Source organism: Typopeltis vanoorti, chromosome 11, assembly GCF_054136105.1.
Source record: "Typopeltis vanoorti isolate ZY-2024b chromosome 11, IOZ_Tvanoo_1.0, whole genome shotgun sequence".
NCBI classification, from domain to species: domain Eukaryota; kingdom Metazoa; phylum Arthropoda; class Arachnida; order Uropygi; family Thelyphonidae; genus Typopeltis; species Typopeltis vanoorti.
The window spans coordinates 92,967,312-92,992,844 of NC_143559.1; positions in this window are offsets into that span (position 1 = coordinate 92,967,312).

Here is a 25,533-nt window from a genome sequence, read left to right on the forward strand (position 1 = left end):
GTGACAAAAGGCATTAGAAATTTTATCGCTTTTTCTTCTAAAACTGGGTACTCCTGACGCAGCCTCGCCATTCGTTGAGCTACTTTACCGCGAAAAAAGAGACTGCAAAATGGCGACGCGGACGCGGACGGAGCGCCTTTTTTTTCTTCTCTATTAATTAAATTATTTATTCATTAGTCCCGATTAAACGCCTATTTACTTGTATTTTAGAGTTTCGTGAAAAAAAAAAAAAAAAAAAAAAAAACCGAAACACCTAGGTTTTCGAGAGTTCTGTTTTAGGCGACCTGGCATTTAGCTTTCGTGACCCGATGGCGGGTCGTGACCCACCATTTGGGAACGCTGGTATATAGTATACATTAATGTTATAGATATGCCACAGGCAGGTATAGTAATATTATAATAACAAGCATTCTTATTCGAAGAAATCATAAATTTTCAAGGTTTTATATTACATTTATTATGATATAAGTGATTAAGTATTATATAATTTTTAAATTATGAGACAAACAGAAGAAAAACTAAAAATTAAAGCATTAAATAGATGTTATCAATACACACCACTTAAAAAAATAAAGCAAATTGAAATAAAAGTTACTCTGCTATATGTTATTTGTGTTTTACAGATAAAGGGGAATATGAAAAGCACTTGTGCTTCACCCATCCTGTCAGTAACGTCAATGGTGTTAAATGGTCAATGGTGTTATTTGTGTTGAGAGGCTATGGTTATGAGAGAAAATTGGGTGATTAAAACCGTTGGAGGGTAATGGATGGCAGTGCTGTAGCCAATGAAGTTCCAACTGAGGCTCAGCTATTGCTGTTACCCTCCTGCCAGGATCAGAGCTTTCGTAGCTCAATAACACCTTATCCCTACACTGTCCTCTACAGATAACTGGGAAGATGAAAAGCATTCTTGCTTCGCCCCTTTAAGCCAGTCCTTATAAGGATATAAGGATTATTTGTGTTGACTTGGAGAGTAATGGATGGCAATGCCGTAGCCAATGAAGTTCTAACTGAGGCTCGGCTATTGCTGTTACCCTCCTGCCATGATCAGAGCTTTAATAGCTCAATAACACCTTATCCCCACACAGTCCTCTACAGATAACGGGGAAAATGAAAAGCATTCTTGCTTCGCCCCTTTAAGCCAGTCCTTATAAGGCCTCTAAGGTTATTTGTGTTTTCCAGTTTACAGCTATATATTGTATTGAGGATGATTACCCTTGTTACCTAATTCAACTTCATTTAAAAAGACTTTTATAGGTTCTTCATGTCCTAAACGGGATTCGAATCCAGGTCGTTCATAAATATAGAAATGAGGAGAACAAGGTGTTACTCCGTGAAGTTGTGTAAGAGTGTGGTTAACAAGGACGTAATTTTTTGCTTAGACTGGCTAGTGAATGGACTACTAGACTGCAGTCCATTCGCTCGTTATTATATATGGACTGCTTTTCATGATTTGTCAGTAAATGAGTTTAGAGTTATGATAGATATTATGGTTAGTGTTAACCTATTCTTGAACATGAAAGATGGTGATTGTTATGTAATAATAATAAATGGTGGAATATTCATGATAATACTGGGTTAGTTCGTTTTTCTCGTGTAATTCGTCATCTTATTAGAAGAATTATGGCCCAGTTGAGATTGCTATGATAATAGCTAACGTAATACTTGTTGTGAAGTCATCATTATCATAGAAACTGTACGCTTAGCATTTTAAAAGTGTGGCATAGTAAAAGGAATATGTTTTTATTATTTTGAAGAAAATAGACGCACTAATATTGTCTAATTTAAAGAGAAATAAAGTTTAGAAAATTTAATAGAAATCTGCCAGCCCAGCAAGAGCTGAGTTACTATACGTTCCTTCTCCTCCTACGTAAGTACGTGTGTGTGTGTGTATGTGTGTCTGTGTCAGTTATCCTAATAGATATTTAAGCACTGTCATGTTATACATAATGATGTTTCGGAATATTTATCATAACATTCACTTAGTTCCCAGTATAGCGAGTTCCTTCCCCAGCTGGATTCTAAAATAACAATAATTAAAGACACTGAGTTTCCATGTAGAAGTGGTTGCAAAAGTTTGGCTACCATTGCTATAGGAAATGGTTGGCAGGCAAAACGATACCCCGTTATAGGAAATGATGCAGAAAGTCTTTATCTCTCGCATTCCTTCCCATCTCCACGATCTCCCATTTTCACGGTCTGTACTTCTTTCACGTGATGGTTTTACTGATTCTCTCTCTCTCTCTCTCTCTCAAGCTCTGTTTACCTTTGTTATGATATAGAATAAATAAACCAGAATAAAATATCAAAAGTAGATGCCTCTCTTAATTACACATTAAGATTTTTACATGTAGAGCATCTACTGTGTTTACATCTATTTTGTATATTGTTTGTGATAGTCGCAAGATACTAACCACGGATGTGGACAGAGAATTAAGCTATTACTCTCTCTCTCACTCTTACATTAGTCTTTCAGTCAGTTATTTTTATTTAATATATATATATATATATATATATATATATATATATATATGAATTTTCTTTAATATATTAAAAAGTATAAATATATTTCTTAATATAAAATAAATAATAGTAATTTTATTCGCTATTTCAATGCTTTACAGTTTAAACATAAAAAAACGTATTATTTAAATTTTTATATAAAATACTTAAACAAAAATAAACTCGTCTAACATATTTTCTTTCTCCTGTTGGAGAAAATAGCATTTTTTTACTCCTGATTTCTTGAAAAGCAGTAGACAGCTCTATACCCTACCAGGCTGAGTGCTTTTCCATGGCGTGTGTCTTAACAAACCATGTTTCGTCATTCTAATATATTTATTTGCATGTTCGTCTCTCTCTCTCTCTCGCGCGCGCGCGAGTGTGTGTGTGTGTGTGTGTGTGACTGGAGAAAAGAAAAGCCTCAGAAAAGTCAAATTCAGTAACTGTATTGGACGGACTTTTCCAATCGGGTTACTGATTGGATATATACTGTATATATATATATATATATACACACATACATTTATATCAGCGATGCTCCAGAGCCATTATCCTGTCCCTGTAGTGGTTCTCAGTAAGATATGCAAAATATCCCTCTACAGCTGCAATCACATCTTGATTCGAAGAAAAACGCTAACCAGAGAGGAAGAGTTTTAGCTTTGGGAAGAGATAGAAGTCAGTCGGAATAGAGGAATAGGGTGGATGTTCCAACAATTCAGAGTGCAGATCCCTTAATTTTCCCATTGCCAAAACACCCTTGTGGGTAGGTGCTTTGTCCTGATGAATTCATTCGACTGCAAACCGGCTTTTTCTCACGAATATTTTCGTCTGATCTGGTTAAAAGATCGTAATAATGTTCCCCGGCTATTGTTTTACCCTTTTCAAGATAATTAATAAACAGAATGCCTTTAGCATCCCAAAACACCGATGTCAAGACCTGTCCTGCTGATGGAACCGACTTTGTCGTCTTTGATGCGGAACAACCGGCTTCTGTCCACTGATTTGACTGCTGATTGGATTCTGGTGTGTAATGGTGAATCCAAGTCTCATCCAATAGTAATAAATCGACGCAAAAAATCAGTTTTATTCTTGTTAAAACGCTCCAAGCACTGTTCAGAGATTTTCATGCGAGTGCGATTTTGATCTGCTGTGAGCAATATTTAATTCTGTTGCTGGTTTAATATTTAATTCTACTCAATAATATATTTATTACATATCTCATTATTTTTTTATTTATATTTATATTCATATTCTGTTTAAATAGAAAAATTCAATGTTTAGATAAGTAATACAGTATTTCATCCAATAATACATGGGATTTGTAATGAAAGTATGGCGAGAGAACTTCCTTTTCCCTTCTTGTTTATATTCATTTGTCGGATGAAATAATACAGAAATAGAAGTTGAATTATCAGCTTTGATGAAATGGATTTTCTTTCTTTGACTACAAATATTTTGAACAAAAATGGAATTTTTGTAGTCAGATTATAAGAACATATTTGTTCGGCAAATGAATTATCGAGAGAGAGAGAGAGAGAGAGAGAGAGAGAGAGAGAGAGAGAATTAACATTTACGTCATGTCATTATATGGGTATTCAAGTGTAGGAACATTTAGCAATCAATGTTAATTATTAAGGAGATTCTTTAAAAGACGAAATTCACCATCGCATTGATTGATGGCGCAATAGCATCTTCAGAAGTGTTATTGCAAGTTGTAATACGGATCAGTCTATGTTCTATGGCAGTTGTTACACTTTCCGTGTTAATTAAGCGATCGATTACTTCGAATCTCTTTATTGTCACAGACACTCGGCAGCAGCTAAACTATGAAGTTCCATAAAGGGTGCACGCAGTTTGAACAGCGGGGCTTAACAATAGCCCACCGTACGATTATTATCTTGCTGAAGTAACGCATGCTTAAACAATCCTAAGTTCAAAGCGTGCTACCATATTGCGTGACTGTCATAATGAGAATAATGTTAAACTTTATTATCCCTATATACGATGCAAAATGGCATCCTAAAGCACCGATAAGGTCATCTGGAGGTTATAGGTAAACATTCTGTAGACACGCGGTTGCAGATCTAGGTTTTAACTCAGGCAGAAAACCAAGATGGTTTCCATGGCAACGTAAACAGGGTGATGATTATGATACTCCATTAAGAGAGAAAATTAACGTAAAAAAATAATAACGTGATTTAATAACCCATTCCTTAAATATATACTATTAATATACGAGGGACTAGTTATAATACATAGGACACTGTCAAGAGTAACTAGTAATAGTAAAAAAAAAAAAAAAAAAATCAGCAAGTTCCTATAAGATGAATGCATTTCAGTTAGAGACATGGGTAGTTACAATTTCGTTTTCCTTATAAACACGTCTAAATACTAGATGTAAGTTAATTTCCAAGCAATTTGAAATATCGGTAGCATTTTGTTACTAAGCTACAGACACGTCTTTTATTTCGCTTTCTTGAAAAAGTAAATCACTTGCATGTGGAGGAGTTTGTGTTTTTGTTTTTTTTATATCAATCAAGCTCGGGAAAGTTTTAAAATCAGTAGCGCAATCAATACCCTAAATATTCTATATTTAGGTGTAGAGTGATCGTTAGAGACAGATAACCCTATCTTCTTAGTCATCTAGGTGTGGAGGGGGGGGATGTCAAACACGAAACTGTACATCATCAATCGTCTCTTCTTATTATTTTTATGTTACTGTAGTATGTCATCAGTGCAGAAGTTACATACTGTCATCAGTTAAACCAGGGGTCACCAAAGTTATTTGCCCGTCTACCCCTTTAAGAGTTTCATGACTTGTTATCGACCCCCCCCTATATTTTACTATTACGTAATTATAATAGGACAAGCAAAAAAAAAGACGCTTAAAACCGAATTAAATATTACCCATACAATGATGTCTTATATTTTTCTGTCGCTCCCCAATCGATCCCTGAGCCCGAATCGACCCCTTACAATGTCATATCGACCCCCTGGGGTCGATATTGACTCCTTTGGCGACCACTGAATTAAACAAACCGATTTCTGTCTTCAATATCAGGTATGCATGGATCCTATGGCCGATTCACAAGTTCAGAAAGGTAAATATGCTTTACGCGCGCGCGCACGCATGCACGCACGCACGCACGCACACACACACACACACACACACACACACACACACACACACACACACACACACACACACACACACACACACACACACACACACACAGCATATATATAAAAAATAAATCGCCTACACTTTTTTTGATTTCACAAATTTAATAAGCGGAGGTATTTTAGTCCTTACTGTCCTTATTCGGAAGAGGCAGCAGCTCACATTTGATGATTTTAGGACAGTACTAGCAGCATACCGTATAGTTTAAAATAGCTTACAAACTATCGTGGGTAGGATTCACAAAATAATAAAATAAAATGAAATTAAAATTAAATTTAAAAAATTAAATAAAATCAAGCAAAATAGAAAAGAATTTTTTATAGAGTATATAATTATCTGTTTCAATGTACTCCATAATGTGTTTGATGTTGCGATTGTTTCTGCGTTCTTAATTTTTTTTTTTTTTTTCAATATATTCATACTTAAGAATGCTACCAGCATTCGATGTCGCTTGAGTCTCCTACCGTTCGTCTCGTTTCGTATTGAGGTTTATAGTTCTCTGTGTTGCCGCTCGGATTTCATGGCGCTACTTGTCCGTCATCACTCGCTCATATTCGTCTTCTTAAACATAGAGAGTTATAATCAGCAGAAGGAGATATAATGAATAATCCATTTTTCTAACTAAGTTTACCAAACTTAGCGCACTTTTTCATCACGAATTTTACTGTTCAGACCACGTTATATAAGTACTGTTCGTGTAAGCATGCAAGAACTTGTGGAAATAGCAAAGGCCAAACTGGTTACCTCTTAATATATTAAAAATAATTCTATATTTATATATTATATAATTATATATATAATATATATACATTTTTCCGCTGAATCCGGAAATTCAGTAGTAGTATTTTCACAGAAATTCGAATATAATTCCATTGAATTCAAAATACTTGGTTTAGTTATATTATGCTGTTGTATTCCCACAGTCATAAAAATAATGCTGTTTCTAAGACATAAGTATTTAATTTAATTATTTTATGTATAAATATGATTTCATTGTTTGTTATCATGTGACAGTCGTTTTATCATTACTATATCTGTAATTAACTTTTTAATCAGTTATTTTAATAATTTTAATACCAATACACAGTTTTTTTTTAATCTACTCATCCACTTTATCTATATAAAAATAACACCTGAACTTAGTACAAACCAACGGAAGTCGTTTAGTTTTCTAGGTGCCCTGAACGTTTGACCTCTATCTATATAGGAACTCGGTAATGATGTGAAAATTTTTTCATTCTTCGCTTCGCAGTTGAAATTTCGGCCCTAAAAGATAAACTAAGGGGGTAATCAAGTATGGTACTCTTTACTTAGTGTTCTAGAAACGTCAGCAGATGTCCATTTTGAGGGAAAAGTGTGCGGAAAACCATTTCAGTAACTGAAAAATTACACTATATTGCTATTAACGTTTTGCTGGCCTTCTGCCAACGTCATCCAAAGCAATTAAGAACGACGTGCAGTTTAGGTATTTTACTTAGCCAACCATTACTGTAGTGTTTTCGTTAATGTATATTTTTTTTTTATTTTTTTATTTTGGGATGGATTTCTTTTTGCAATCGATCTGTATCGATAAACTGCGTTAAACAAAATGATTAAAAAAAAAAGGTCTGAAGTATTGAGAACCTGCATTAGAAAATGCAAACAGAAATAATGTGATTTGTTTCTGAGAACCAATCCATCTTCTTCTTAACTTAGTCCTTTTTGTTTCATAAGTGATGGTTTTTACTGGCTAATAGGAGAAGGGAGGTAAAGGGAAGTGGCCCCTCGAGAATCATAATAACTTAGTTTGTGTGCAACTAATAACGGTGTAATCCCCCTAGAGAAAACTGGTCTGTAGTAGAAGACTTACCACAGAGGGAATGCGAAGGATACGCTGAAAGCCACCTTCCCCCTTATATATATATAAAGAAAATAATGATTAAACACAGATGCATATAAAAACATGCATGAATTGTTAGAAATAAAACGATAAACGATTTTCTGAAGAAAGAAATAGAGTGAATTGTTCATTTCTTATTGTTATTACCAGATCAAAAGAAAAAAAAAATTCCCATCTTTGTAAATTACTGTTATTAAAAATAAAACCTAAACGTAGGGTGATTGAACTTGTTCATTTCTTTATTCCCAGTTCATAAAAATGCAAATCAGGTACTGGATAAGTGTATTAATTCCCAGTCTGTACTTACTAAACATAAGAGATTTCATTTAACTTTTTTGTAACAGATTTTTACAAATAAATCTGCTTTAGCTTTCTAATTAAAACAATGAGAGAAAAGAACCATCTCGTTGCCCATTCTTTAATGAGCACTGTTAAGGTTAGCATCTACCAATAATTGCTTTATAATAACTAAACGATTGGAAAGTAAAAAACAAAAGAAATATGTGAAAAAACGTACTCTACTCGTACATTAAAGTATGGAGGTATTTTCCATTCTACCAACTTTTCTTGAGCTTTTCCCCTTTGATTTCAGATAACTAAAATAGAGAGTCGCACATTCCTCTACGAAGATTCTCAAGTTATTGGCAGTAAGTAGTAATCAATAACATGACGTATGGCGCACACAATTAATCATATTTTCGGAAACAGTGACACAACGAAATGTAAAAGAAACGTTGCACTCCAAGACAAAGACCACTGATTTGTTATATCAATATTGTTGTATTACTTCAAAGAAAAACCGCACATTTTTTTATGTTTTTCCCATTGACTTATGCAAAATTTCACAAGGTAAACTCGAAGTAAGGTTGTGGATATGTTGCCGATAGAGCCGTTAATTAATTTTAAGTTTAAAAATGCAAGCATTTTTCAGAAATAAAATTTTGAGAATTTTCTTTTTTCTATCAATATTTTGCTTTACTCCCTTTTGTATCTTATCCTTGTCGTAACCGAGTTTTCCTTTTGCTATTCGTCAAGTGACTTTCTGAAAGGGTTTTTCCACTTCGTTTATTCTTAAATTTTTCCTATGGTTACGAATTTCGTTCACAATACACAGAAATGAACCAACTTTACGCCATGTAGTCGCAACAGTAACGACGAGCTGCGAAGTGTAAACGGAGTTTGAAGACCAGTAAAGTTCACGGGTATTCTATGATCAACATTTCCGAATAATCAATGCATTGTGAAGATCGCATAATATCTTGCTAAGAAATCTATTCTTTTTTTGTTTACGATAAATTATATAAGTGGCATATAACATAAGAGAATCGATACCTGCAAGGTCCCAAACCCCCAGGAAAAAATTATATTATGAAAATAAATGGCTGCAACAAATAATAATAATAATAATAATAATAATAATAATAATAATAATAATAATAATAATAATAATAACTTACTAGACTGTTATCGTAAAATGGTCCTGGACTATTCTCATATTTTTCAGGCGCATCCTGAAATGAGGTTATATTAATTAATTTATATTTTTAGTTTCGAAAATTATTTTTAAATTAAACACACAAACACATATTTTTCAACTACTCAGTTTTTTTAATGAAATGTAAGAGATTTACTAAAAAAAATAGTTCTCACGTTCACTGGGTTTTCCTGATGCATATAGTTGTGGAGCTAAATTAAATGGAAGTTAGAATACTTATTTTAATAGATTTAAAATTAATTCAATAATTAATAAAAAATAGATATACAAATTTTATAATTTGATAAATTTACTTTAAATTAGTTGAATATTTTAAGGATTTCTTTAAATATTTGTAAAATCTAATAAGACACCATATTTTTATTAGTAATTTAATGACTAAAATAAAATGTACTGGACATCATTGGATATTGCCATCCAATAGCCTTGGAGGGTAATTGATAATGTATTGGAGTAAACCTCGCAATTTTATAATATAATATATATATTGGAGTAAACCTCGCAATTTTATATATATATGTTTATATTGGAGTAAACCTCGCAATTTTATAATATAAATTTTATAATATATATATTGGAGTAAACCTCGCAATTTTATATATATATATGTTTATATATTATATAAAAAATTATTTATATAATAATATACATATATAACTTCGTAATTTTTTATATAATTATATATATATATATAACTTCGTAATTTTTTATATAATAATATAATATAAACTTCGTAATTTTTCATATAATACAATATAAATATATAATATAATATAAATATATATAATATATAACTTCGTAATTTTTTATATAATATAATATAAACTTCGTAATTTTTTATAGAGAAATTACATAAAAAATATTGTTTTTCTAATAATCGAAAGAATGCATTCTAATGGATGACAATTACAACTCCTAATTTCATGGAATTTCTAGTTGAATAACCAACTAATGCGAGTCCCAAGTGCCAGTTTAGTTTGTATTTTGTATGAATGTCATTAGAATAAACAGAAAAGTGGATACTGAAGAAATCCATCAGGCAATAAATTGCTGACACTAGAAATCAATCATGCTGGACTCGAGTGATGGATCCGCTTGAAGTAATCGCTCCCATTGATCGATGAACAGAACCACTTCGATCAGAAACCTTCCACCGAATGATTGCTATTGTGTGGGGAAGTAAAATTAAGCTTCTGCTTTGTCTTGTGTGTGTGTGTGTGTGTGTGTGTGTGTGTGTGTGTGTGGCGGGGAGGGGGGCTTTGCGCATGCGACTCTTTATAACAACCATTTACGTTGCCAGCGTAAGCAATCATCATGAACATCACTTTCCTCCACGTCTGGTTCCTGCTAACACTATTTGGGCATTACCTGCGTCTTACTATGCTCATAAATATACTCCTTTTAAGCGTGATAATTAGGCAAATCAATCATCCAGCGCAAGCGCACTAGTATGTCTTCACTCCTCCACTTTTCTCTTCCACTATACCCCCCCCCCCCTCCAGTAGATTTCAATTTCCTCCCACTTTAGTACGAAACGCATTTTCTGTAGGCATTAGCTAATGACCTTTAGCAGTCTCCTACAGGATTACTGCTCAGAACACCTAAAACTATCTCCTGAAACTATAATGACCACACACACATACACACACACACACACACGCCATGATCGCTCTGAGTTAAGAACAAACACGTTTCGTTGTTCCTTGTAAGGCTTTCACAAACAAAGGAATTGTATAGGAATAGATTGTGAAAAAAGAATTGAGATTTTCGAGTAAAAAAAAAAAAAAGCCTTCTTCCATTACAAAGAGAAAGCGATAGATAAGAATGATAACTTGGAAAACAGAGCAACAGTAAGGGATGTACATTTCTGTTGCTAGGCAACAGCCTTTAATTGTTATTACTCTAAGAAACTACAAGGTTACAACTCCCTTTACTGGAACAAGCTAGCTAGTGCATTGTCGTTTAGCAGCTTTCTGTGACCTCATGAAAATGCAAATATTTGCTGTAGGCGTCCGTATACGATCCGTATACGTCACTTCATACGCAATAAGGGAGTCTCTGTGGCGACGGCTAATCTTTGAATACGCCATCTCCAACAGAGCGATTACTTACTTCTTTAGACGCAATAGCCAGGCTAAAGTCTTGGGCTAATTGCGTCACAAGTTGCCGATGATGGATGGTAGGTAAGAGGATTATACACAGGATGTGGACTAGAAGCGTGTATGATACAAGTGCGATGTGTAGTCTCTAGGTCAATGGCCATTGCTGTTTGTAACAGCTGCCCCGATCTCAGTACAGACAAATATTAGACTTACGCCTCTAAAATACATTGAGAAATCACAGAAAACACGTACCGAACGATAGGTAATTTGTAATTAAGTTTGAATATTGACTGCTGTTAAAGAAAGATGAGACATGATGCATGTTACAGTGAACTAGACATTGTCTTCAGAGATAACTTTTATTTTGGTTTGAAAGCACAATAGAGGTAAATAGCTCATATTAATCTTAACAAAACCATGTCCAATCAGTCCTGTCAATTATAAGAAATCGAGATAAATAATACAAAACGTCGACTCAAATGTATAACGAACTGTGTAATAAATTACAATATATATACAAAATTTATATATCATGTAATATTTTAGGATATCCTCCTTAACTGGTATTGATGATGACTTTTGGATGGAAAGACCTGGATTCAAATTCTGTCCACGGCGCGAAGCATCATTAGGCTGAAGTGAGCTAGCCGGTCTCATTACAAAGTTGACAGGGTTTTTCCTACCGATAAATTAGATAATTTTTTTTTTCCAGAACAAAGAAGCATCCATATAATACATGTTTTGTCAGGGAAGTAGAATATGTTGATAGGATTAACCACTATATCATGATAGTAATGAGGTTTATATGACGCTAAGTTGCTTGGCTATGCTAGATCATTGAGTACAATGTTCGGGATAAATTGGTAACTATTATAGGCTACTTCAGCCCTTTGCTTGTCTTTCTCTAGTCATTATTTATACTATTTTTGATTCTTTCGGTCAAACACATAATGATTTACTTTCCTTCTATATGTATAATACATTCTGTCACTTACCTGTATACTTCCTACAAGAGAAGGACCGGAAAACGAGCAAGAACATAACGCTTGGAATATTCAAACAGTCTTATATCCTGGAAAAAGGACTTATTTTACACTTTTATATCCATATATTTGTATACATTAGAAAATAGAAGATTTAAGCTTAACGAGAACAATGAATAAAAAGTTCTAAATTTAGGATTTAATTATGGGGTCATTCAAAAGGTTGTTAAAATTTGATATGCATTTCTAACACTCTCTACAACTAACTACCTCTATTTGCATTCAGAAATTTTGAATATAAGCTCGACAGCTGTTCAGAAACTTTAAATTCTTATGTGGATTTAGGCTATTACTACCTTGAAGGTTTTTCAAAGCATGTATCGCTAATTAGCAACAATTAATAAAACGTGTTCTCAAACTCTTTGCATAATGTAAATTCCCGGAAACCAGGCTCTTCTTTATCTCCAATACAGTTTAACTTACACTTCTAAAGTGATATTAAATAGATAAGATAGACATATTTCAACCTGAAGCATCTTTGCAAAGGTAATTAGCTGTACTTAAGTGTTATTTCCAATTTAAGCAATAAAAAAAACACCTTCGTTATGTAATCAGAATGAATTAGCCAGTCTCATATGGAAATGGAAAGGTTTTTTCTCATGAGAAAGCCGACCTGGTTGGCCGAGTGGTTAGCGTATCCGCTCTGCAGCCAAAAGGCTGCGGGTTCGAATCCCGCAGTGGTGATGGATGTTTGTGATTGTCTGTGAAAATACAAGTGGTGGTAGTGGTGGACAGTAGATGGCGTTGGTGTAGATGAGGTTGAGTGGTGGAGATGGAGAGTGGTAGAATAGGTGCCCTCTCTCGATGAGTCTTGGACTCCCTGGAGGTGTCTAATAATAATAATAAATCGAGATTTTCATACTGAAAACCGGCTCCGTGCACTCACGCATTCTACAGACATAAATATTTCTTAGTATTCTCTAGTAAAGTACTATTGATACAACCATTAAGTTGAGGAGTGAAGGAGATATAAAATCAGCACGTCACCGTGATTATTAAAATACATGTTAATAATAAATTATGTAAAAATGCCATTCCTTGCAACGACACTACAAGTTAGTAGCCAATACTGAAGAGTAAAGAAATTACCTCATCCATTATTAATCTCTGACAAATAAGGATATTTACTTGTTTATTCTCAGAAACCAATACGCAATACAACAAATATCATAAAAAAGTTTCTAAGAAATAATGTAATATGAATGATAATGTGATCATTACCATTCGCACGTGTTAACTAAAACTTAATAAATTCAGTGTATTTTTTATTTTATTCATATATTATTTATTTATTTGTTCTATATAATTTTATTTCTCTACTTTAGCTCATGTTTTATTTATACATAAATTTTAAAAATATTCAATTTATCTAATGGAGTGTACAAAATTCTTATTAATAAACAATTAACTTTAAATGCCAAAAAAAAAAAATTCTTTATTTCGGATATTTCAATCAAATATGTTTAATAAATATCTCTACTTTCATAGTTAAAGGACACAAATCAACGCTAATTTTTGAATTTACATCCAAGTGTAATTACAGCGTCTCTTTTTATCGAATGAAAAATTAAATAAATAAATAAAATAAAAAATACCCTCTAATCACCTCTTAAAAGGGCAAACGGCAAACTGAAGAGTGATCCCAGGGGCATTGTTATTGACAACACTGTTCATTTAGAAAACCCCGTCGGACGTGACCTGAACAGGTCAAGGGATAAGCAGACAAAGTTTAACCGGCGCATACTCTGCAAACACACCTTGATCCCTCTCGGGATTACCTTCCTACACAAAAGACGCGCGAAAACAAGCTAGTCATGCATAAACACTGTCAATGGCCTCCATGAAGGTTCGATTTTCTGTGCCACTGAAATACTGAAACTCAGTAACGAACATACAATCTCACTGCAAAAGTTGAGGCATCTGAATCTGATTAGTTTGAAAGAAAACCGTTACGATCACAAAAATATCCAACCAATGTATATAGTGTATGTTGTTAATCCATTTATCCATCCATCAATCATAATTGAAATCAAAATTTTATACCATGTTTCAAAACACTCTTTATTTCATATATAAGTAAAAGTCATTTAAAAACATAAAAGGTGTATTAAAAATTTTTAAATAAATTCACACATTTTTACCCATAAAGATGAGAATTTTATAATTGCATAGTAAAAATAAATGCTTACAAATATTTTAGTTGCATTTAAGAAATATACAAGTAAGAACAATTGCGAATCAATAACTAATTCTCTATCAAAATACTACTGGCTAAACGTTATCCAAGTAAAGCATTTTAATTAGAACTTAAGTTTTCGATTGTTATTGATTTCTTAGTAAGCAACACCCTCTGACGAGTGTTTCAAGAAGTTATTAAACTCGCTATCGATTTTTCTATCCAAGGAAAGGAAATACTGATAATTATGGATTATTAAAATGTAAGCACAGCCTGCAATGCACACCGATATTAATGATTACTGTTGCAGAAAATCGCAATTAATTTCATTGCTTATTATTCTTAAAACCACCGAACACGTGTAGCCAAAGATGTCTTTCTCACACCTGTCTTAAACTGCTTCCAGCATTACTGACTGTCAATGAAACGTCTTTATGAGTTTCTTATTGAGAATAGTTCGCCATTTTGATCAATCAATCAAGAGATGCTGCGAGACCAATTATTGCCTCGCAGCGATTACATATCTATGTATGTGAGAGAGAAAATGAAACGATCCTTAGTTTGTAATAATTCCAATAATTCTTTTATTTTATATTAAGTTATTTTGGATAGTAAATAGTCAATGGTAAAAACTTTTTTCAAGTGTAAATTTTATGGGAAATTTCTATAAAAGTTAGATTTTGACAAGACACACCAATTTCCGTTTTTATATCAACCAAGTTAATCAATTGGCTTAGGGTTTTTTTTTATGAACAATCGACCGTGAGATGCGGTGATTACTGATAATACCCTTAGTGGGTAATGGATGGCAATGCTGTAGCCAATGAAGTTCTAACTGAGGCTCGGCTATTGCTGTTACCCTCCTGCCATGATCAGAGCTTTAATAGCTCAATAACGCTTTATTCCAACACTGTCCTCTACAGATAACTGGGAAGATGAAAAGCATTCTTGTTTCGCCAGGCCTTATAAGGACTATAAAGCTTAGGGCTTTTAATCTAAAGAAAAATAACTTTTTTTTTTTTTAATCATTCGTGTTTTTTTTTTTTTTTGCTGTTTTCTTTATCAGCTATTAGGAAGTTGACAGGTCGTTAAGAATATTCTAGAGAGTTGTTAGCTCTGCTTGTGCTGGTTGGTACCGTCCATTCGTCCCCATTATTTTATCCATTTTTCAAAAAAAGAGATTTTGCTCAGAATGTTGTCGAATCTCCTTGGCACGTTTGATTTACCAAGCATCGACTCTTATTCATACTTATAACGAGGCGACAAGGGGACAGTTCACTAGAGGGCTAAAAATAAGATCCCTGGGAGTGGAAATGCCCGGATAAAGAGAAGGTATGTTCGATGTTAAATAAGAGAAGCACGCCTATACCAGAGCAAAACGAACACTATCGATCATTGGAACAAAGAAATGTTGAATTTTTCCAACTTTCGGGAGTTTTGGTTGTTTTTATAGGAAACCTGATGTTTACGTAGACTAACTTCCTTTGTTTTTAGTTTGAATACAATTCTTCCGTATTTCTCGAAGTCTCTTCATTATTTTATCACAAACTTGTCTTCAGTTTTCTTACTTTATTTCAAGTGTTTTATGTTGAACTATTTGACTAGAAAGAAACTGTAACGTCAAAAGAACCGAATCCACATAAACCAATAAATTGTCTTGTTAACATATAACAAAAACTAAGACTTTTATTTAATTTTTATGTATTCAATATTTAGCTTCATATCACGAAGAATATACTTCCTCTGAGATTTGAATTATATTTCAAAATAAACCGCAAGTTATAATGGAAGCAATATAGATAATTCACCACTAGAACAATTTATGCATTTCATACTGCATACTATTCTACTACCAGGTGGCGCAAGTATTTGGTAGCTAAAGTTATATTTTCTATGTTCAGGAATTCTGTGAATCTTGAGAAGATGCGATTAATGAAATGTGCTGAAAACCGAAAACTGTTCCTCTACACGTATTAATCATGATGATAGACGATAACAGTAACGAAATGCGAATTCTGCATCCCACAGCAGTTTATTAACGATTCCTCTTTTATGTTTTCAAACAATTCAAACAATCTCTGAAGTGATTTCTGAACCAATGGAAGGTGGGAACATCGAAACTTCCAAAAAAGTGTTATTAGATTCGACGAGTTACGGTTCGAGTAGTTTCGAAATGGAGACACGGGCGAACTCTGATGTCAACATGAATCAAAGACAATTGCAAGTGCTGATAACTATGACCACAGGAAAAAAAAAATGAAAACGATTGATTTACAGTCAAAGTACTAAGACTCAGAGTATACATCCATAACAGGAGACAATAAAAACATAAACGGTCATTTTTATCTGCAGTTTTGAATCTACAGAAAGTTAAGTTGTCGTCGCTGTTTAAGCTAACCAAAAATTAGTTAAGTAAATAATTAATGTAAATAGATCCCGCAAATTGTGAGCAGTTTTGATACTTAAACCTGCGTGACTATAAAGATTCTCAACAATGAGACCATCTCTCATAAAGAAATCCACCTGATAAAGAAATAGAGGATCAATATCCCACATGGTATAGATGAACCATAGGATAAGGTTTGATATTCTTTTTCCAATCTTTATCGTAGATTAGAAGACACATATGACCATCTTTTAAATAATTAAATTAAAACGTGATCTGATGGCTTGATAAAAAAAGAGGAGATGTTATAGTATATAAATTAATATATGGTTGTTTTCATATTAATTTTTGCTTTTATATTTCCTATTCACAGAGGTGGATTATATGGAAAAAAAAAATACGTAAAAGAGGGATGGAGGACTGTGATATAACAGTGGTTTAAGAAACAGTAAGCGGCAACACAGCTAGACAACAAGAAAACACATTTGATCAAACTCTTAATAGGAAAATCTCAAACTGGCTGAGAAATGCATTTATCATATTAAAAAAAAACAAAGGAATACCAAATTTGTAAACAAACAACATAATCAGATGTTTTAGTAGCTATGTTTCGAGGCAAACAGAACGAATTCAGATCGGCAGCGTACCTTATCATCCATGAATGGTAACGTAATTATTAGCAAAAAAAAAGAGAGAGAGAGAGAAATTAGATGGAAAGTAAGGCAGAAATTCGAAATATCACGGACAATAACCTCGCAAAGATTCAAGAATGGTACTCATTCTGAATATGAAAATAAAATTGAATAAAATCCTGGTTTGCTCGTTTTACCGTGTAATCACATGCCGCTTTAACTGGATGCACGTGCGATTTTGAGGCTGATAACCCCACCAGAAAAAGTATGATGTTCAATCTGCATGCCTAAAGTAACAAAGAAATTTCTAGAAATGTACCATTGGAAGAGTACGTTATAGATTACAGCAAAAGCTAAAATAATTGTTGTGCTAAGCTCCGTACAACTGAAACAATTATTCTTGAATTTCCTATTGCAAGTTAGCATTTTGTCTAAAATAACATTAAACACATTGCAAGCATTGTCGTACCAATGGTGAACATTCTCGATGGAATTTCACTGAATCATTAGCATTGCACTGATAAGCATGCTATTATTAGACATTTGTATAAAAATATCAAAATAAAGTGTAAAAAATCACAAAAATGTTTATAGGAACTATAAATCAAGAATAAAAAGTGCGATTGATATGATAAAAAAATTTCCGTAGCATGTCAGTATCATAGAGTATTGTATGCGAATTTTCCTTAAATACTATGAACAAAAAAAGAAACATTTTTATATAGCCTTATGGGGGCAGAGTCTCTTCGTTGGGAAAATAAAAAAACCTACTCGAGAACTTCATGAACTTTTTTTCAGGGCATTTTTATACCATTTAAGTCTTTGTCGATCATTAGCGAGGTAAAGTATTTTTTTTTAGCCCCCGGAACAAGAAAAAAACGACCATAGACGTAACACTATTTCACCAAAGAATACCATTTAGGATTAGTAACACGAGATTACAGCAACGGTTAGTCATAATCTCGTCATTCGTTGGTCTAAAATTCGTGGATAGAAATTAACCCAACTGCCAAAAAGAGGTATCCGTCTGCTTACTGATTTCCAAAATGTAGGACTAAAAGATTTTCATTTACTTCTTTCAGAAATGAAATGCCCTTAGCGGATTTTATTATTATTATTTAATTTAAAAATGTAGCTGAATTTTGTAGAGACTTTAACGTTTACTATAAAAACAATACATTTCGAGGACCATTGATATCCTTTGCATCATAACTGAAATTAAACTGAACATGCTACAAATCTGAATTTATCCTTGCAATGTATTATTGTAGTATCTTCTATCATTAATCGTACAGGTTTTAATAGTACACCATATTTTGTGTTGAAGTCCTTATAAGGACTGGCTTAAAGGGGCGAAGCAAGAATGGTGTTTATCTTCCCCGTTATTTGTAAACTACAGTGTAAGGATAAGGTGTTATTGAGCTATATAAAGCTCTGATCATGGCAGGAGGGTAACAGCAATAGCCGAGCCTCAGATAGAACTTAATTGGCTACAGCATTGCCATACATTACCCTTCCAGGGTACCCATTTTAGTCGCCTCGTACGACATGCATGAGCTACATTGGGAATACTTTATTATAAGTATAATTTATTATTATGGGAATAATTTATTATTTATTAAAGATTTATTATAAATTTTCAAAGCCATAAAAATACAGTAGAGTTTTATTATCAATATGGTTACAGAAGTCAAAAAAAATTTTTTAAAATTATAAAAGTAAACGAAACAGAAATTTAGCAAATTTTATACGCCAATATTGATATATTCAAATATGAATCGCGAGTGATGGCTACTATCACCGAAACCAAGATGGTGTCTCCAAAGCAAAACGTATTATTTTGGTTTCATGTCGTTCTGCGATAGCTCAGCGATTTCATTTGGGAAAATTATATGGGATGGAACCACTTAAAGCCTATTCACTAAAGTTCGTAAAATATATGAACGAAAGAACACATCTGTAACGGTAAGAGTACTGACCGCCTGAGTTTTAAAACAAAGAAAGTATTGATAACATTCGAGAATCATTTCTTCCTTGAAATTTCTCTAAATATTATACATTCGTCGATATATGGGTATTTCTCAATTAAAAGTAAAAAAAAAAAAAAAAACTAAACTTGTGGAGGAAGACGGTCACCATCTCCAACTGTTCATGTTCGGTTGGGTGGTTTGTAGGAATGAAACAATTGAGTTTCCGGAAAAATAACTCTTCTTCCGTATGAGACAGGCCTAAGCAACGTCAGGTGCAGATAAGGTCGAATGAAGTGTTCTTTTTGGGTTGTGAACAGTCGATTTGAAGTTGTTAAAACAATATTGGGAAGTGAGTAGCCAAGTGTCACGGTGGAAGTTCTACTCAACACACGAAACGCCCGTGTTTTTTTTTTTTTTTTTTTTTTTCTCTTTTAGTCAATATCAAAGTGTACCTTTCTTCGTGACTGAGCCTATTATCATTGCTATCCTGTTTGTGGACTGCATGGAACAATTGTAATCGAAGATACACAAACAATTCCGTTAACAGCAGAATTGAACATTCCTAATTTTCATGTAGCTGCGCTGGTCAACTTGCTAAAAGCTTGCATAGGATAACCAGGACACCAACCAACTTAAATGTTGTGGGAATATTTGAACGCCCAAGAGTATAATAATCATCGATACCGCAATGTCATTGCTCTTCAATTTCAGTTACAGACTCTCAATTGATGAAGTCTCAGTTGCGACATACGGGAAGAATTTAGTTATTCGACATTTGAAGATAAAACTCGGTTTTTGATTCCTTTATTTATTTATTTTTTGTTTGCTTGATATCAGTTTTTTGTTATCAAGTTTCTTTATAATAATATAAAGAGTTACAACTTCTACTACAACCAGGGTAACCACTTAGCAAAAATATTTCGTATCAACTTATGCAAGAAAAAGGTACTAAATCTGAAATAAAAGTACTAGGTTTTTATTTGCTTTCGTTTCACTCTGTTTTGGGTATTTTACGATATCACCACCTTATTATCATAGATGAACTCAATGTAAAACCTCTAAATTAACACATATACGACAAAAATGAAAAGAAAAAAAGTCAAAACTCATCTCACTATGGTCATCTATGAGTCCAAGAGCTGCAGTTGTCATTCATCATAACAGAAGTCCCAATTGTAACTCTAGCACTTCACATGTGTATTAATTTAATATATAACTTTTAGTGTTTAAAATAATGTAATGCATATCTTTCAGTGTTTAAAATAATGTATCATTAAATTTTCAGTTATTTAATATGCTATTTGCATATAAAACTCGGTTTTTATTTTATCAGGGGCCCATTCACGAGAAAAACACTGGAAGTATTTATTCATTTTTAGCAGATTTTGCTAAATTAATTAACTCTTCAGAAATAGTAAAATCTGTAGCTGATGAAAGTTTCAATTTTTCTTTTGTCAAAAGGAGTCCATTCATCAAGGGAGTTTGTAGTTGATTTCTTATTTTATTCTTATTTATTGTCACTGCTGAAAATATTCTTTCAGTTGCCGCTGATGAACGTCAATTACACAGTAAAGCTTTAACTAATATTGTTAAATTAGGAAACATTTGTTCTCCTACAGCATTTTTTATTTCAAAAAAAAGAAAACCATTTTTAATTTCAAAAACTTCATTCCAAAAAAAAAAAAAAAAACATTTTTAATTTCAAAAACTTTATTCAAAAAAAAAAAATTTTCATTTCAAAAACTTTATTCAAAAAAAAAAAACATTTTTCAAATGCTTCTACAGTCATCAATAGTTGCCATTCTCTATCAAGCTCTTCGTAACGCCCCTAAATATACATTTTTATGTCTACAAAATGCCCATCGTCGGTTGGATTTATCTTTCAATGGGGTCCAACTTACGCTGTGCATAAATAAAAGGTGGTTACTCATATTAAAATATTTAATTTTTCCACTTGTTTTCATTGCTGTAGTGATCTTATAACGCGCGAGAGGTGTTTGAATAGCAAATATTATTTATTTTCATTAGCTAATACCAGTCGGATTGCGTGAATATGGATTCGGGGGTGGGGAAGAGACGGTTAGCGAACAGTGAGAAGGGAAGAAAAAAATAGAGAAATCATGCTTGTGTCACTGAATGTTACATATGGGGAGGTGGGAGAAGAGAAAAATATTAAACTCACATGTCTAACTCTCATGTTGTTGTTATTATTATTATTATTCGGAAGGAAGAAAATACTAGATCAGTTGGTCAACGTATTAGAACCCTAAAAATTTATATTTATTTATAAATAAAAAGTACTACATCTAGTATGAAAGTACTGGATGTGGTCACCCTGACTACAACTAGAGGAGAAATAAAAATATAGAAATATATTTTCGATATTTTTATTCGCAAACAGTTTGCCGTCCAGAGCTTAAGTACTAAAACTATACGAATTAATAAAAGGTGCTTTGTAAAAATTCTAATTAAATTTAATATTTAATTTTTTTTTCAAAACATTGAATAAATAATATTTAAACGATAATTTCCATTTATATTTTATGCATAATAAATAGATATATTTAATAATTGCTTTATATTCATGTGTTTTTTATTCGCTTAAAACATCACTCAGGTTATAATGACATATAATCGGTACGCATTTAATTGTTGAATTATTCAATGGAAATTTGCAAAAAAAAAAAAAAAAAAAAAAAACAGAAACAAACACATGTTAACTAATTCGTCAACAAAGGATCGTTTACTTATGTCTGAAAATCAACTCTACGATTACTTTTATAAAGATAAATTTGCAACTTAATATTGTTAGTAAATTACTTGATTTTAATTATATTTTTTGCAAACTTAATGAAACTCTAAAACTTCTGCCAAATCGTGCATCTGCATATAAACATCACAGATTAAATCTCCGATTTTTCTGTTCCTCTTCAAAAATTCCAAAGTTTAGCATAATTATTGCAAAGAAATGAGAAATGTTCTTTTACTGTAAAACAGACATATTTAATTGCATAGGAAGCCTTCTAGCATGCAATAATCAAATAGTTTTTGCTGTTGCTGTCAGTTTTTCGACAAGTACATGCGAACTTCGCTCTGTGTTCTTCGTATTAGAGTAAAGTATGCACGCGAACGAGTTCTTAATAGGGTGGACCCCTCATCGGATCGTCTCTTTCTCTCAAAGAGAGTTTATAAAGACAAGAACTGAATAGATTAATCTTGATTGAGCTGAGAGACCTCGATTTTCGTGCTGCTCCATCCTAAATGCATTTCAAGACATAATTAATGAAGATATGTTAGGACTGGTTATGTACCTTGGAAGATGACGTATTTGCTCGCTGTTTGTTAAGAAAAAACAAATTATGTGTTCTAAGAAGAGATATAAACACAGTTTCGACGTAAAGAAAACGAACTATTTTTTTTATTGTGTTTTGACCTCTGATTAACTAAACAATATCTAAGTTGATTTAAAAGTAAATTACATGTTAAACCTGATCATGCTCAGACAACTTACTTTATATAAACATATGTTTTCAAATGAAACTTAAAATTATAGGTATCCACTGCTTACAAGTGTGAAGACCAACTTTGGATAATCAGTAACTAATTAGCGTAATAAAGTCAAATGCTATGTATGATAGCTATGTTCACAAGATGGCAGCACAGGGTTTGCTTCTATAGTTTAGATTAACAGGACACCAATAAGAAGGATCTCATCTAAAGAGATAGTTCAGTAAAACGTATCTAATCTTGGGGGCAGAAAGATAAAAAATTAAAGAAAATAAGTAATCAAATATTATTTTAATAGTACAGTTTCCATGCATAAATTTACTCAATCGCACATATGAAGTCTCTCAAGTATATGAAGGGTGGCTATCGAGCATTGTCAAAATTATTATTAATTCAATAAAACGTGACATTGTTATTTTCTTTAATGGTGATATATATATATATATATATATATATATATATATATATATATATATATATATATATATATATATATATATATATATATATATAAAGGTGAATTCGTAAGCGAACAGTACCCATCCTATTAAATTCGTAATGATATACGTCTGTCAGCTGCACGAACCAACTAGAAACCGATGAGCTGATTTTGATGAAGCTTACTATTTAGGACCCTGAGGGGAAGAAAGAATTAGCAAGTAATTACTTTAATTATTGTTAAAATCTTGGGCAATACTGACTTTAAACGCTCTTATGATATATGAAGCTTACGCAGTGACACACACACACACACACACACACACACACACACACACACACACACACACACACACACACACACACACACACACACACACACACACACACACACACACAAAGTACAGTTTTTTAATATCACATCTAGAAAACTGATAAAACTTATCCTATTTCAGACGAGCTACAAGTAAGGATCAGCAGATGGCAGGAACTGTCTGCCTTATTCTCACCTCGATGCTTCTGAAATCGTCGTAAGCCATGGGTCAAGTTTTCAGCCAGATGAGTTTTGTCTACTTCACTGCGGAATAAAACGCATTAGAGGATTAATTGATTGATTAAGCAGAAGATTATACCAAAGAGAATATTCTTTTAGTCGGCAATTTAGAATTATAAAGGTAAGTATTTATTGTATTTTAACTGTTGATGACTCTTAAGCCGTGCATGTAACAGCATTTCAAATTATAATGTAGTTTTTACCATATACTGAAGATACGCGCGCGCGCGCGCGCGTGTGTGTGTGTGGATATATATTCTAATAGATACACACAATTATAAATTTGACATTATACTTTAACATATGTGTTATACACTAATTTCCTATTTTACTTAATTTATAAATTAAAAATAGAAAAGTAAAGTTATTATAGCTGAATTAATTGAAGTATTATTATCACGCTTTAATAACTTTGCTTTTCTATTATATAAATTATAATTTGAAAGTATAATACCTAAATATTTAAAGAAAATGCTAAATTAAAAATTAAATCAATATTTAATTTAGATCGACAATTTAAATTTAAATTTAATTAAAAGTTATATACAGGATTTCATATAATTCTGGAAATTCAAGTTATATCCCGCCACTGAAGAATTAAAAAACCGAACGTTGATTTAATAAATTAAAAAAAAATTAGCTAACACCTATTTGTTCCCATATAGGGAGTAGGCGGGGCCGTTTACCCTATCTAACTTTTGGAAACTGAGTGGGCAGTTCAATCTACACTGGTAGCCAATCAGAGAGAATAGCTGGCCCAAGGCTATCACTGATTCATCGGTACGCAGTGAAGAAGGCGGCAAGCTAGTGTCGCCATCTCGTGGTCCCTAACTTTAACACAATATTTTTAATGTCTGAAAATAGTGTGGGTTCGACGGTCGATTTTCTTGAGTTTACGGGACAAAAAAACCGAGTTTCCGGGAGAAAAAACCCACTAGCCTGTGCCAGAGATCGATTAACTCGGGAACCGGTCGAAAAAAGGCTTAGAAAAATATCCTCTAGTCGGCGACAAGATTTGAACCACCAAATCCTTTCTTCGTGCGGTCAAGCGCCATGGAATGCAAACGCCACTTCTACTGAGCTACACACGTTAATTTTATACGATTTCATATATAATATACACCTACTATGGTTTAGGACTACGAGATGGTGGCGTTAGGTGTGTTATCTCTCCCCTGAAAGTCTTGTCTCATTGATAGCCTATAGCTCACTATCGGTGATGAGCAAAGGATGGAAACCGCGTCTAGTGTTCAAAAAAAAAGTTAGGGCTCAGACTACCCTGCCTACTCACTTTGAGAATGAAAGGTGTTAGAAAAAAATTATATTATTTGATAGCTTAATTTCAGTTAAAGAAAACTAGAATAAATTTGCCTTTATATGATTTTTTTCTCTCCTGGAAACTCGTGTTTTTCGTCATGTAAACTTAAGAAAATCGACCGTAGACCCACATTATTTCAGTCAAAAAACATATCCTGTTAGAATTAGGTACCAAGAGAATGGGAGCACTTGTTTGCCCCGTCTCTTCATCGGTTTCCTCTTATAATTGTGTTAGATAAAGTGATAGACATTGGCCACCTATCTCTGATTGGCTACCGTGGAGACTGAACTGTCCACTAAGTCTCCAAAAGCTAGATAGGATTAAAAGGCTTTGCCTATTCCCTTATAAGGG